This window comes from Agelaius tricolor, unplaced genomic scaffold, assembly GCF_023055355.1.
Source record: "Agelaius tricolor isolate 1412-34295 unplaced genomic scaffold, bAgeTri1.0.p SCAF_10, whole genome shotgun sequence".
Classification (NCBI taxonomy): Eukaryota; Metazoa; Chordata; class Aves; order Passeriformes; family Icteridae; genus Agelaius; species Agelaius tricolor.
The window spans coordinates 35,350,110-35,362,648 of record NW_027269270.1 but is presented as its reverse complement, the minus strand read 5'-3'; the positions used below and the strand labels follow the sequence as shown (position 1 = coordinate 35,362,648).

Below are 12,539 nucleotides of genomic sequence, written 5' to 3'. Positions count from 1 at the left end.
CCAGGAATTCCTTCCCAATATCCCAGCTAAATCCCCCCCACCCAGTCCTGCAGTTAAAAGCCATTCCCTCTTGTCCTTGTCACACAGTGGCTCCTTGAATCATTATCCCTTCTGACAAAGCCTGAGCAGAACGAATCCTTGCAGGCAATAAATGGAATAAATGCATAACAACAGCAGGAATTCCAGCAGGAGGGGCAGGGCAGAGGCACAGAGCAGATCCAGGGGCTGGGTAAGCACAGGGTGATTCCAGCCCGGGCTGCACTCACACAGGTGAGGGCTGACCACAGCCAATAAATCTCTGCATAAAATTGACTCCATGGAGCATTTGCCTGTCTGGGGGCACAATTGTTTGTTTCCTTGTTGTTTTTCTTGTTTTAATCCTGTCAGTGCTGAATGCAGGGGCAGCCACAGCTTCCCTGGGCACCTGGGCCAGGGCCTCTCCTCACTCCCAGCCAGGAATTCCCAATTCCCAGTGTCCCATCCATCCCTGCCCTCTGGCACTGGGAGCCATTCCCTGGCTCCTGTCCCTCCATCCCTTGTCCCCAGTCCCTCTCCAGCTCTCCTGGAGCCCCTTTGGGCCCTGCCAGGGGCTCTGAGCCCTCCCTGGATCCTTCCCTTCTCCAGGGGAGCATTCCCAGCTCTCCCAGCCTGGCCCCAGAGCAGAGGGGCTCCAGCCCTGCAGCAGCTCCATGGCTCCTCTGGGCTCTCTGCAGCAGCTCCAGGTCCCTCTGCTGTGGGAGCCCAGGGCTGGGGCAGCTCTGCAGGTGGGCTCTCACCTGAGCACAGGGGCAGAGGGGCAGAACCCCCCCTTTCCTGCAGGTCCCTGACTCCAGAGGCACCTGGACACCTGATCCAGTTGCCTGCTCCTGGAGCCCCATCCCAGACTGGGTGTGAAATCCAGATTTGGGGTTCATCCCCAGCACAGGGGCTGAGCCTGCCCTGCTGGGAGCTCTGGGATTTGCTCAGGAGCTGCAGAGAGTCACTAAGGCTGGAAAGCAAGGACAAGGAGCCTGTAATAAATATTGCAATTAGAGGAGGGAGCTGTTCCCAGCATCGCCAGAGCCTCTCCCGGTGCTGGAATGGCACAGACAGCTCCAAACCTTTGGAGCCCTGTCACTAAGGTCACTAATGGGCTTGGTTTGGGCTCCCAGATGCACTCAGGGCACAGCACACGATGATCCCCCCTGGCTGCCTCCAAGGGCACTCGGGGCTCAATAAAAAGGGGCAGCTGTGGTGGTGCTCACAGGGGAGCCAGGATGAGGGAAGAGACGAGGATCTGACTCCATGTTTCAGAAGGCTTGATACATTATTTTATGATATATATTACATTAAAACTGTACTAAAAGAATAGAAGAAAGGATTTCATCAGAAGGCTGGCTAAGAATAGAATAGGAATGATAACAAAAGCTTGTGGCTCAGACAGACTGTGATTGGCCATGAATTAGAAACAACCCCATGAGCCCAATCCCAGATGCACCTGTTGCATCCCACAGCAGCAGATAACCATTGTTTGCATTTTGTTCCTGTTGCATCCCACAGCAGCAGATAACCATTGGGTACATTTTGTTCCTGAGGCCTCTCAGCTTCCCAGGAGGAAAAATCCCTAAGGAAAGGATTTCTCCTAAAAGATGCCTGTGACAGGCAGGCTCTGTCTCCATTCCCCAGGAAGGATCAGCCAGTAGTGGGCAGGGCTGCTGCCCCTCACCCCTTGCTCCTGCCCCTGCTCCCTAAACCCCACAAACCCCCCCAAAACCAGCCTGGAGCACAGGGAAGGGAGGCAGAGGCAGCCCCCAGCCCTCCAGGCTCTCTCCAGCCCGAGCACAGCTTTCCCCTCCATGAATTCCCAATTCCCTCCTGACGTTTTTGATGACTGTCCTGGAATGTCCCAGCGTTTTACCCACGCCAGGCCTCTCCCCCTTCTCCTGCCAACCACTTTTATCATCACTGAGCTCACAGCAGCCTCGGTGCAGCCTGGATTGTGTAACACACCAGCAGCTAAACCAGCACTTTCCTCTTAAACCTCACCTTCAAATCACCCCAAGAACCAACAGCAGGTGCAAAGCAAGGCCTGAACTACAACTGGTTTATGTCACCTGTAAACTGGGAGTGCCCAGCTGGGACAAACCTGGCTGCAAAGTGTCAGACTGGGAAAACAACAAGGCCAGGCTTGGGTTCTTCCCTTAGGATGAGCCCCCAGGAAGGGCTGGGGTGGGATGGGAGAGAGGGGCTGGAGGGGAAATGGGGCTGGGAAGGGGCTGGAGAATCCCTGAGGGAGCTGGGCAGGGGCTGGAGGGGAAATGGGGGCTGGAAAGGGGCTGCAGAATCCCTGAGGGAGCTGGGCAGGGGCTGCAGAATCCCTGAGGGAGCTGGGCAGGGGCTGCAGAATCCCTGAGGGAGCTGGGCAGGGGCTCAGGCTGGAGCCAAGGAGGATCCCCAGGGATCTTTTCCCTCTCTGGAATTCCCTGCCAGGAGGGCACAGCCGGGGGGGTCGGGCTCTGCTCCCAGGGCACAGGGACAGGAGCAGAGGGAACGGCCTCAGGCTGGCCCAGGGCAGCTCAGGGTGGATTTTGGGGGCGATTCCTGCAGGAAAAGGTGCTCAGGTGGAGCCCCCACCCCTGCAGGGAGTTTCTTGTGCTCCTTGCCCCACAGCACATCCTGCTCCCCAGAGAATTCCAGGGGTTCCAAACCCTCCAAAGGCAGAAGAAAGCCAGAGTTAACCTGGAAGAGAGCTCAGGGGTCTGTGCCTTTCCAAAAGGAGACATTGAGCATGGCTGCTCAGGGATTGCACCAAGTGCCCCTGGGAAGGCCAGTTCAGCTGGAATTGTGGAGTTCCAGAAGGGGTTTAGGCTGGAAAAGCCTCTCAGAGCATTGAGCCCAACCATCCCCAGCACTGCCCCTGTGCCAACGTCCAGGGGCTGTGAAACCCCCCCAGGGATGGGGACTGTGTGCCAGGCCTGGACAGCCCTACCCATGAAGAAATGTTCCCAAATATCCAACCCAAACCTCCCCTGGAGCAGCTCAAGGTCATTCCCAAGCCAGGATCCCTCAGGAGAGCGAGCCTGTGAGGAGGAGGTGGGAGGGAGCTGGAATATTTAATATTTAACACCCTCCCCCCCGCCCTGTTGTGCAGAGCTGGAAATAAAGAATAACAAACAGCAGAATATCCAGGCCAAGGAACAGGTATCCATGGAAAAGGCAGCTGGGCATTCCTGGAGCAGCACACCTGCCCGAGGCACGGAGCTGCTGCAGGGCCATTGAAACAATAAATAAATAAAAAACACTGAGCAGGGACCCGTGGGCTGCTGCAAAAACCTCTGGCAGCAGCAGCCATAACTCACTGAGGGCAAATATCCAGGGAAAGCTGCACTGCCAGAGGATCCAGGAGGTAAATAAGGAGTGGGCAGGAGGTGCTACAGAGAAAAAATGGCTCGGATTGCAGTACAGTACAGTGAAGGATTCAGGGACAGGGACGGGAGGGAATGGCTTCACATGGAAGGATTTAGGAAGATTTAGGTGGGATATTGGGAAGGAATTCCTGGCTGGGAGGGTGGGCAGGCCCTGGGTCACATTCCCAGAGCAGCTGGGGCTGCCCCTGGATCCCTGGCAGTGCCCAAGGCCAGGCTGGGTGACCTGGGATAGTGGGAGGTGTCCCTGGCCATGGAATGGGATGGGATTTGAGTCCTTCCATGCCAAGGCATTCCAGGATGCTGTGAATCAGCCCACTGGAGCCCTGAGGGTTTTATCTGTCCATCAGTTTCTCCAGGAGGAGCAGCCTGGGGCTGTATTCAGCCAGCAGCATCCCCACATCCCCGCGCTCCAGGACAAATCCCAGCCCTCTGCCTTCCCCTTTCCCCACCCCAGCATTCCCAAACCCCCGCTCCAGCAGGAGCTGGAATATTCCCCTTTTCCTGCTCTGCTCCCCAGCTCCTGGCAGCAGGTGCAGAGCCTCAGCAGAGATGGAGTTTTGGTGCTCCCAAAATCATCATTCCAGCTCAGCCTCCCACAGCAATCCCTGGAAAAATGGGGCTCCACAGGGAGCTCCAGAGGCTGTGGGAGCAGCAGCTCAGCACAAGGAGGCTGCTCGAGCAGAAGGAATCCTGCCTGATCAGGCTGTGAGCGGGGGAATTTTGGCAGAGACTGCTGTGATTTCAGCTCAGCCCCTGCTCGCAGGGATCATCCACGGGGAGAGGGAAAGGGAAAAAAGGGAAAAGGGAAAAAAAGGGAAAAGGGAAAAAAAGGGAAAAGGGAAAAAAGGGAGAGAAAAAAAAAGGGAGAGGAAAAAAAGGGGAGAGGAAAAAAAGGGGAGAGGAAAACAAGGGGAAAGGGGAAGAAAATGTGAAAGGGGAAGAAGGGGAAGAAGGGGAAGAAGGGGAAGAAGGGGAAGAAGGGGAAGAAGGGAAGAAGGGGAAGAAGGGGAAGAAGGGGAAGAAGGGGGAAAAAGGGGAAAAAGGGGAAAAAGGGGAAAAAGGGGGAAAAAGGGGAAAAAGGGGGAAAAAGGGGAAAAAGGGGGAAAAGGGGGAAAAGGGGGAAAAGGGGGAAAAGGGGGGAAAAGGGGGAAAAGGGGAAAAAGGGGGAAAAAGGGGAAAAAGGGGGAAAAAAAGGAAAAATAAGGGAAAAATAAGGAAAAATAAGGAAAAAGGGAAGAAAAGGGAAGAGGGAAAAAAGGGAAAAGAGAAAAAAGGGAAAAAAAAAAAGGAAAAAGGGAAAAAAAAGGAAAAAGGGAAGAAAAAGGGAAAAGGGATAAAAGGGAAGAGGGAAGCTCCTGCCCAGCTCCAGGTGAAAATCACTCCCAGTTTTCTCTCCTGGGCCTCCAGAGAGATCTGAGGGAGAAGAAGAGGGGCAGGAAGGCCTGATGCAGGGGGATTTGGGGAATTGTGCCTCAGGCAGGAGGAGCCAGCGTTACCCCAGACAAAAGTGATGTAAGGGATGGATCCCAGGCTCCCAGGCTGCTCTGGCTTGGGAGGGACCCCAAATCCCACCCCATCCCAGCCCTGCCATGGCAGGGACACCTCCCACTGTCCCAGGGCTCCAGACTGGCCCGGGACACCTCCAGGGTGTGTTTGGATTCTTTAGGATTTTCTGAGCCTGCTGGTGTTTATATTTTTGTCATGAACTTTCTCACACACTTTATGTAAATAACTCATTGTTTGGCATTCTTTCATGGAGGAGGAGAAATGTGATGGGCTGTTGGTTTGTCCAGTGTCATTGGAGAGGTGCCACTGTCACCCTCCAATCCACTGGTGCTTTTGGAAATCCATAAATGTTGGAGTCAGAAATTAAAAAGTCCCTTTTACCTTGAAAAGAGCAGCATGTCCATGGTGTGTTGTTTCGTGTCCTACACTGACACCGGGGATTTGTTGTTCCAAACTCTCCTCTCCCACCAAACACATCCCTGCATTTCCCCAGCACATTCCTCAGCTGTAAAAATCCCTTTTCCCCCCTTTCCCAGCCCAGCAGCTCCAGGGGGGCAGAGGGAAGCTGGAGCTGAAGGTCCCAATCCCAGGAAATCCCAGCTCTGCCAGGGCCAAACGTGTCTGTCCACATGACCAAAAAATATTGGATTTTCCACTGACAGATTTCCTATAACGGCAGCACTGGGAAAAGATCTGAGGGATGTTCGGCCCTGAGAGTTTTAAAGGGATATTTTACCATGCTCAGGCTGGGCTTAAAAATGTTTAAAATAAAATAAATGCAATTTCAAAGCTGCTGTCAACATGTGAAGTGCTGAGTCCTCTTTTCCTGTCGCCCTCCCATCCAACACACACACAAAAAAATCCCAAAATCTGAATGGAAAGATTAAAAAACACAAATAAATTGACCTTTAAAGGTCCCTTCCAACCCAAACCATTCCAGAATTCCCATATTTTATGTTCTTTAAAGGTGCTGAATTTGTATTGAGGTTTCTCACTGACCCTCAGAACAGACATCCAAGAAAAAAAAAATCCCATTTTCAATGGAATCATCAGAATCCTGGTAATTTTCAGAGCTGTCCCAGCTCTTTGTTCCCTCAAGTTGCTGCGTTCTGAGCTCACCCCCATGGATCTCAGAGAACCCTTCCTGTGATTCCAGAATTCCAGTTTTTTCATGTTTTTAAAAGCAAAACCAGAGGAAAAGGCCTTTGATGCCATCCCTATTTCTTTAATTAAAAAGCCTGGCAGGCTGTGGAGTTCCTTTAATCAGCAAATCACGGGAAGAGGTTTCCAAAATAAATTTAATGGGTTTGGAAAACGGATGCACAAACCATTCCTGCAGGGTTTTGTCTGCTTCAGATTCCTATTAATGGCTCATTTTTTCAGGAGTTTTAGCAGCTTATCAATAAATTGCAGGATAACACAAAATTATAAAGGGTTACATAATCCCAAACACATCCAGAGGCAAATCCCAGCAGGAAAATCCAGGATGAAAGTCAAATTCTGCACAGGAACGGCACCAGGAAGGCTCTGCTGACAAAGGAGCTTCCAATTCTCCATGCCAGCAATGGGAAAGGAGGACAAAAGGTTTGGGAAATAAACCCTTGGGATGTTCTTCCCAATTCCAGGTTATCCTAGTAATTGTAGGGTGGAATGGGATATCCAAATATCCAAAATGTAGGGGTGGAAGAGATATCCAAAAAAAAACCTGGAACGATCAGCACTGACCCTCAGGAATTGTCACCAGCTCCATTGGAGCATCTCCACTGGGAAAGGCTCCAAAACCTGGGAACAATCCCAGTGCAGAGTGGGGCTCCTCCAGCTCCTGGGGGCTGGCAGCAACTCAGGGCACTCCCCATGCAGGAATTTGAGGTCATGGAACCATGGAATGGTTTGGGTTGGAAGGGACCTAAAATCCCATCCCATCCCATCCCATCCCATCCCATCCCATCCCCAACGCTTCCCACTGTCCCAGGCTGCTCCAGCCTGGCCCTGGGCACTGCCAGGGATCCAGGGCTCCCTTCTCCCTTTCCCCATGGGTGATGCCAGTGAGCTCCTTTCCCTCTTCCCTTTTTCCTTTTCCCTTCCCTTTTCCTTTTCCTTTCCCCTTTCCCTATTCCCCCTTTCCCTTTTTTCTTTCCCCTTTCCATTTTTTCTTTCCCTTTCCCTTTTTTCTTTCCTTTTCCCTGGATCCCACAGCTGCTCTGGGAATTCCAGCCTAGCCCTCCCCACCCTCCCAGCCAGGAATTCCTTCCCCCCAATATCCATCTAAATATTCCCACCTTTAGTTAAAACCATCCCAAGGAATCACCTCCACCATCCTGGGCCGGGACCCCTCCTAAAAAATCCCAGAGGAGACACTTCCCTAAACCAGGGAGGAACTCCAGGAAGCTCCCAGGGAATTCAGGAAGGACCAGGAGCTCTCAGGGAACTCCAGGAAGGTTCAGGAGCTCTCAGGGAATTTCAGTAAGGACCAGGAGCTCCCAAGGAATTCCAGAAAGGATCAGGAGCTCTCAGGGAACTCCAGAAGGGTTCAGGAGCTCTCAGGGAATTCAGGAAGGATCAGGACTCCCAAGGAATTCCAGAAAGGATCAGGAGCTCCCAGGGAATTCAGGAAGGACCAGGAGCTCTCAGGGAATTCAGGAGCTCCCAGCTTCCCTCCTCCCTGCAGGAATTGGCTGGATCCACTTCCCACGTGTTTTCCTCCAAATATTTTCCTCCCAACAGCCCAAAGCCTGGGACCAGCGAGTGTAAGGACAGCAGGAAGGGATGTGGATGTTTCCCAAAATTCCAGTTGCACTGAGCTCCATCCAGGCAGGATGAAACTGTCTGGATCCCGTGTCAGAAATGGGAATTTCCATCAGGCAGGTGGCACTGAGCAGCAGGAATCTCCCCAAACCCCTCCAGTGCCTCTGCACCCAGATTTATTGGGAATATTTCCTCATTGGCCAAACCCCCCAGGGCTGGAGCTGATCCAAGGCAAGGATTAAAGCAGGGAAAGGAAAAAAAAACTCCTCCCAAGCTGGAGCCAACCAGGAGGCTGCAAATCCACAGGAAAAGAGAGAGGGGCCTCAAACCATGGGTACTCCCATTCCTAAATCCCTGCTTATGGTCAATATTGGAGGGAGAAACACCCAGCACTTCTGATCCTGGCTGTAACCTGGGAGGGATTTGCAGCACAGGGAGAAGGGAGAGGAATGGAATGGGAATGACCTGGGAAATGGGAAGGAAACAGGATCCTTCCATGATTAAAGGAGGAATGGAATGGGAATGATCTGGGAAATGGGAAGGAAATGGGATCCTTCAGTGATTAAAGGAGGAATGGAATGGGAATAACCTGGGAAATGGGAAGGAAACAGGATCCTTCCATGATTAAAGGAGGAATGGAATGGGAATGACCTGGGAAACGGGAAGGAAACAGGATCTTTATATGATTAAAGGAGGAATGGAATGGGAATGACCTGGGAAAATGGAAGGAAACAGGATCTTTATATGATTAAAGGAGGAATGGAATGGGAATGACCTGGGAAAATGGAAGGAAACAGGATCCTTCAGTGATTAAAGGAGGAATGGAATGGGAATGACCTGGGAAATGGGAAGGAAATGGGATCCTTCAGTGATTAAAGGAAGGAAAGTTAACAGGAAAAAATTCCTCACAAGCACCTGCTGGAGCCAACCTGGAGGCTCCAAATCCACAGCAAAGCCAACTCAAACCATGGATATTCACATTCCTAAATCCCTGTTTATGGTCAATATTGGAGGCAGAAACACCCAGCACTTCTGACCCTGGCTGTAATCTGGGAGGGATTTGCAGCACAGGGAGAAGGGAGAGGAATGGAATGGGGATGACCTGGGAAATGGGAAGGAAACAGGATCCTTCCATGATTAAAGGAGGAATGGAATGGGAATGACCTGGGAAATGGAAGGAAAGAGGATCCTTCAGTGATTAAAGGAAGGAAAGTTAACAGGAAAAAATTGCTCACAAGCACCTGCTGGAGCCAACCTGGAGGCTCCAAATCCACAGCAAAGCCAACTCAAACCATGGATATTCACATTCCTAAATCCTTGATTATGGTAAATATTGGAAGAAGAAACACCCAGCACTTCTGACCCTGGCTGTAATCTGGAAGGGATTTGCAGCACAGGGAGAAGGGAGAGGAATGGAATGGGAATAACCTGGGAAATGGGAAGGAAACAGGATCCTTCCATGATTAAAGGAGGAATGGAATGGGAATGACCTGGGAAATGGGAAGGGAACAGGATCCTTCCATGACTAAAGGAGGAATGGAATGGGGATAACCTGGGAAATGGAAGGAAACATGATCTTTATATGATTAAAGGAGGAATGGAATGGGAATGACCTGGGAAATGGGAAGGAAATGGGATCCTTCAGTGATTAAAGGAAGGAAAGTTAACAGGAAAAAATTCCTTACAAGCACCTGCTGGAGCCAACCTGGAGGCTCCAAATCCACAGCAAAGCCAACTCAAACCATGGATATTTGGATTCCTAAATCCTTGATTATTAGAAATAATGTAAAATGGAGAGGGAGAAACACATCCCTGAATGCTGGTCCTGCCAGTGCCTTTAATTCCCTTTAATTCCCATCTCTTATCCCACCCCTGAAGTGACCAAGGCCAGGCTGACCTCATGGATCATCTGCTCCAACCTTTCCTGCCCACAGCAGGGTCTGGACAAGGTGCTCCAGCTGAATTCCCTCCAAATTATTCCACAAAGAGAGAGAAAAAATGGGATTTGTAAATTTTTAAGCTTTTTACAGATCCTGTCAAAGCTGAGGCTGATCCTCCCAGGCCTTCATCCCAGCTCCAGGGTCACATTCCCAGTACCACACTCAACCTCTCCAAATCCCCAAATTAATACCATTTTTCCCTTCCCAGAGGCATCCAGGGATGTGGCCCATACAAAATGCATCCCGTTATTCCCAACATTTAATGCCCATTTATGTGCAAGGATGCCAGAGTTTGCTCGTGGATCACTGCAGGTTCCCACAGGAAAACCTCTGCTTTTCCAGAGCTTTGGGCTGCCAGGGGAAGGATGGGAGGGGAAATGCAGCATTTGCTGGGAAAAGCCTGGAACCGAGAGGAGAATCTGGAATTTCTGCAGGGTTTAAACCCACAGGGGTGTCCCCTCTTCCCTAAAAACCCCAGCATCCCTGGATGAGTTCTCCCATCCCTCAAACCCAGCCCTGCCCTCTCCTCCTCCTCCTCCCTTTGCTCCCTCTGGAAGATTTTCCCAACCCTTTCATTCCCTCCTGTGTTATCCAGATCCAGCACATTTTGCTCTATTTTGCCCAATTTTCAGCTCAGCTCCCAAAAGTAGGTCACAACATTTGGAACCTTATCCCAGTTATGCTTTAAAGACTCAGAAATTGCCTTTTTTTTTTTGTTTTTTTTTGTTTTTTTTGGTTTTTTTTCCCATTCCCTGTATAATTTCCAGGTTAATAATATTTCCCAAAACAAAGCCGGGGTTTAAAATTCCAAGAGTTATTTACAAAAGAGCTTTTCTTCCCTCATTTTTTTTGGAATTAATTTTTTGAGGAATTAAAACAAGGTCTGGTCTGCAGGTCAGGCCTGGAAGTTTTCCATGAGCTTTTCCAGGGAATTTTTATGGCAATATCACAAAATTTTTAGGGAAATAGCAGGGAGTTTAGAGGGAAATATCAAGGAGACTTTAGGGAAGTGCAAGGGGGATTTAGGGAAATGTCAGGGAGTTTATAGGGAAATATCAGGGAGCTTTTAGGGAAGTATCCAGGAGTTCTGGGAAAATATCAGGAAGTCTTTATGAAAATATCAGGGTTTTTTTTTTTAGGGAAGTATCAAGGAGTTTTGAGGGAAATACCAGGAGGTTTTTAAGGAAGTATCAGGAAATTTTTAGGGAAATATCAGGGCGGTTCAGGGGAAATCTCAGGGAGTTTTTATGGAAATATCAGGAATTTCTTTGAGAAATATCAGTTTTTTAGGGAAACATCAGGGAGTTTTTTAGGGAAATGTCAGGAATTTTTCATAGAGACATCAGGGAGTCTTTATGAAAACACCAAGGAGTTTTTAGAGGAATTTCAAAGAGATTTTAGGGAACTATCAGGGGGTTGGTAGGCAAAGATCTGGGGTTTTTAGGGAAGTATCTGGGGGGTTTTAGGGAAACATCAGGGAGTTTTTAGAGGAATATCAAGGAGTTTTTAGGGAAGCATACAGAGGGTTCACCTTCCTCTCTCTGGGCTCTGGTCTCCTGTCCTGGGGGAGCAGGGTGGGAACACTGAGACTCCACAACACGGCCCCAGATGGATCAAAGGTACCCTGGACATTCCCTGTCCTGGACATTCCCTGTGCCTGGCAGCAGCTGGGAAGTGCAGGAGCACCACATCCCAGCCAGGAGCTCCACATCCCCAACCCCACATCCTGGGAGAGCCCCAAAATCCATCCCCCTGGAGAGACCTCAGCACCAAAATCCATGCCCTGGAGAGAGCCCCAAAATCCATCCCCTTGGAGAGACCTCAGCACCAAAGTCCATGCCCTGGAGAGAGCCCCAAAATCCATCCTCTTGGAGAGAGCCCCAGTGCCAAAATCCATCCCCCTGGAGAGCAAAAAAATCCATCTCGTTGGAGAGAGCACCAAAATCCATCCTCAGAGCACCAGTGCCAAAATCCCTCCACCTGCAGAGCACCAAAATCCATCTCCAGAGCACCAGTGCCAAAATCCATCCCCTGGAGAGAGCCCCAAAATTCATTACCCTGGAGAGAACCCCAAAAATCCATCCCCTTGGAGAGAGCCCCAGTGCCAAAATCCATCTCCTTGGAGAGAGCCCCAAAATCCATCTCCTTGGAGAGAGCCCCAGTGCCAAAATCCATCTCCTTGGAGAGAGCCCCAAAATCCATCTCCTCTGAGAGAACACCAAAATCCAAACCCAGAGCACCAGTGCCAAAATCCATCTCCTTGGAGAGAGCCCCAAAATCCATCTCCTTGGAGAGAGCCCCAGTGCCAAAATCCATCTCCTTGGAGAGAGCCCCAAAATCCATCTCCTCTGAGAGAACACCAAAATCCAAACCCAGAGCACCAGTGCCAAAATCCATCTCCTTGGAGAGAGCCCCAAAAGCCATCCTCTTGGACAGAGCACCAGTGCCAAAATGCATCCCCCTGGAGAGAGCCTCAAAATTCATTACCCTGGAGAGACCCCCAAAATCCATTACCCTGGAGAGAGTCCAGCACCAAAATCCATCTCCTTGGAGAGAGCCCCAAAATCCATCTCCTTTGAGAGAACACCAAAATCCAACTCCTTGGAGAGAGCCCTAGCACCAAAATCCATCCTCTTGGAGAGAGCCCCAAAATCCATCTCCTTGGAGAGAGCCCCAAAAATCCATCTCCTTGGAGAGAGCCCCAAAATCCATCCCCTTGGAGAGAGCCCCAAAATCCATCTCCTTTGAGAGAACACCAAAATCCATCCCCCTGGAGAGAGCCCCAGTGCCAAAATCCATCCCTCTGGAGAGACACCCCAACACCAACACCCCTCTGCAGCAAAGCCCATCTCCAGCTGCCCCCCAGCTCTCCAGCCATGCCAGGAGCCAGGGGAACCCCGAGTTGTGCGGGTCCTGCAGGGAACCCCAGCCAGGCCGGGCG

The 12,539-nt window shown here is 50.7% G+C and overlaps 1 protein-coding gene and 1 long non-coding RNA gene across 2 annotated transcripts in view; both read right to left on the bottom strand.

Moving 5' to 3' along the window:
* The window catches only part of KCNJ3 (potassium inwardly rectifying channel subfamily J member 3), a 35,890-nt gene that overhangs the window by 17,159 nt on the left and 6,192 nt on the right, over positions 1-12,539 (bottom strand). The gene's annotated exons all lie outside the window — the stretch shown is intronic.
* Positions 6,981-12,533, bottom strand: LOC139593961 (uncharacterized). The gene is made up of 2 exons (XR_011680460.1): positions 11,419-12,533; positions 6,981-11,360 (listed from the first exon to the last, which is right to left on the bottom strand). It is a non-coding gene; the product is annotated as an uncharacterized lncRNA (long non-coding RNA).